General features: G+C 39.9%; 1 long non-coding RNA gene across 1 annotated transcript; it reads right to left on the reverse strand.

Annotated features, from left to right (window-relative positions):
• On the reverse strand, nucleotides 1-1579 carry LOC117453151 (uncharacterized). The gene is made up of 3 exons (XR_004552841.2): nucleotides 1282-1579; nucleotides 799-825; nucleotides 1-341 (listed from the first exon to the last, which is right to left on the reverse strand). It is a non-coding gene; the product is annotated as an uncharacterized lncRNA (long non-coding RNA).
• Nucleotides 1580-3222: the final 1643 nt, after the last annotated feature.

The raw sequence follows: 3222 nt of genomic DNA on the forward strand, positions 1-3222 counted from the left end.
ACGAATGTTTAAAGTTACACAAGGGGCACTTGCACCAGTACTACACACATTTTTGTGAAGCCGTGATAAATGAATTTTCAATGCATTAAATGATTGAAATGTACAAATGCAAGAGTCATAGACACATGGCAAAGGGCTAACTCTTGAGTACTGGCTATGCTTCAAACGATAGTGCCTAAATAACTGAGCCTGGGTGTCTGACGAGACAGCACATAATTTGCACTTCCACGCCATTGAACCATTTCAACTTCAACAAAGCATGATGATCGGATCTGTAGATAGGCCAGTTCTGTTCAAGTTACCTTGAATCTTGAGTCTCACTGCTCTGAACCAGCTTCACCCTACGACAAAAAGAAATGTGCAGAGTTTTAATACAAGTTTGCAGTTTTCATTAGCTTACTGTCACTAGCAAACATGCCTGTGTGTAGGCCTCAACGTAATTGTGGAAAACAGCCCTAGCTAGCTACTAGCTTAATTCAGGAATAACATCACATTTACCATATAATATCGGATAACATTAAGCACCAGTAACACACTTATAAACAGTAGGGCTGCCGTTGACTGATAGGAGTTACTAGCTAAAGTTAACATGCTGCTGCTCTGACGTTAACGTCCTTACACTCCATTGAACCATTTCAACCATGCAACTTCAACAAAGCATGATGATCGGATTACTATAGAAAGGCCAGTTCTGTTCAATGTTGTGAATACCTAATTAAATAAATAAACCTACTGGAAAAAAGTTCTAAATTAATTAATTGAAAAAACAGAACACAGTATGGGTTAGCAATAACTTACCTTGAATATTGATGCAACAGCTTCACCCTACGGCAAAAATAAATGTGCAGAGTTTTAATACAAGCTTGCCGTTTGCATTAGCTTACATCTAGCTAGCATCAACGTAATTGTGGAAAACAGCTCTTGCTAGCTACTAGCTTAATTCAGGAGTATTCAGGAATGACATCACATTTACCAGATAATAGCGTTAATAAGCACCAGTAAGTAACACACTTTTAAACAGTAGGGCTGCCGTTGACTAATAGGAGTTTCTAGCTAAAGTTAGCATACTGCTGCTCTAACGTTGAGGTCCTTACAGTACTTAACCGGCAGTCCGAAATTCAAAAAATAGCGCGAAGCAGCCGGTAACTGCGGCGCTCTGCACGTAACTCTGAATTAAACAACAGTTTAAACAGTCTAACGATCACATATAATCTTCGGGTGGTATATCCTTACAATATTATAACAAGAAAAGCAGTTTTAACGACTTATTTTGGTACTTACAAGTTAAACCATGTGTGGAATCCCTTCGCTTGCAAGAGCCGCCATGTTGGATGGATCTTTCTCGATTCGTCGCAACGTCATGACGTAATGACGTCAGACGCTGCGTGACTGTTCACTCACAAGTTTTCATTCAAATTTGAATATTCACTCATAAACTATGATTCACATAAAATTAAACAGCACTTTTCGTTAAGAGAACGTATAAATGTAATGTTCGGTTGACTTGATATTTGGTTTTGATTGCAGTACCCATAATACTTATGAGTTAGTAGTACTGTTGGGGTTTACAGTGCATGCATTTCCAAACATTTGGACTACCTATGTTGCAAATGTATTATCTCTTCAATTTACACACGGCACGTCTGTCCGTCCTGGGAGAGGGATCCCTCCTCTGTTGCTCTCCCTGAGGTTTCTCCCATGTTCCCTTTAAACTGTGGGTTTTCTTCGGAAGTTTTTCCTTGTACGATGTGAGGGTCTACGGACAGAGGGTGTCGTATTGTCATACTGATAAAACATCAAAACTTCTTCCTCTGCTGACGAGTCCGAACTGAAATATTCAGCCATGTTTCCGTGTGTTGACAAAGTGAACGCATGGATGACGTCACGACCATCACGTGACTACTGAAAATGGCAAACATGGCGGCGGCCAGACGGAATATACAGGTCTTGATAAAAAAGAGCTATAAAATCATTATTTACCGGGGAATATCGCTGATTTCTTCAGGGTATGGTTTAAACATAACGTTTCACTAAATACTGAAGTTTTGATTAATTATCTAATGAGTGGACCATTCCTTTAAGTATACTTTCGTCCCCAGCCGGCCGATACATGCCGCGCATTAAGTCGGCCAGTCTGTCAATAAATCCCCGGGCCACTTTTTCCTCCCAGTCCGCCCCTGCACATGACCCACTACACAAACATGCATAAACACACATATGCACACATCTCCTCAGGCCACAATCAATACACAGATAACTACAGTCTCCCTGTTGCATTGTGGGTCTGAGCTGTGTGGCTGTAAGCTTGAGATTGATACTGGTGTCAAGCAGAAGCAAAATGCTTCATGAATGCGAGCTTGTGCTTGGATGCGTGTGTTTATGAATGATGCCATTGACAGACATAAGAGACCTTTGTGTGCAGATGCAAACAATCTAATGTGAACGCATGCAAATACAGCCAACATGAGTGCCATATACAACTCACACACATGTGCCTCCTGCAGTGACCACATGGCAAACAGGCAAATGTTTGTGCATTATACATCACCTTGCAGTGGACTATCAGATTGAGTGAACTCCATGTCATGTGATTGAACAGTCTCCCCTTTCCTAACTCTGTGTCAACACCAGCTGCATGGCAACAACTTCCCCATGAGGCTTGGAATCAACAGTGTTGACACTGGTTATTAAATACATCTACTTCTGCCAAATAGCAGGGCATACTCAGGCATTTCATAATTGATCTTCTTATAAAGGTAAACAGTAGTGGCTTATTACTTGCGCATATTATACAAACATATTATATAGACAATTGCATATGTTCAAATACTTTCAAGCTCTTTAAATGGTCTTTATTGCTTTTGATGTGCTATATGTGACATGTATGTAGTAACGTGTGTTGTTTGCATTTTATTGTACTCTTTTATCCTTTCGCCTCTATCTACTTGTCTTTTGTCCTTTTTATAACTAATGCTGTTGATGTATTGTATTTTAAGGATTTCTATTATCATCTGGCCAGGGACAACAGTTGGAAATTAGCAATGTTGGCTATAGCTGCCCCATTTACTCTTTTGTGTGACAGTTGATCAATGGGGACTGTCCACGACACTATAAACAAATAAACTAAACTAATTGGGGATATCGGCTGCTGTTTCCAGTACAGACACGCATCCAATAACTCCAACATACTGTATTATTTATGTAATACAAATAATAATTTGT

This window comes from Pseudochaenichthys georgianus, chromosome 9 (assembly GCF_902827115.2).
Source record: "Pseudochaenichthys georgianus chromosome 9, fPseGeo1.2, whole genome shotgun sequence".
Lineage (NCBI taxonomy): Eukaryota > Metazoa > Chordata > Actinopteri > Perciformes > Channichthyidae > Pseudochaenichthys > Pseudochaenichthys georgianus.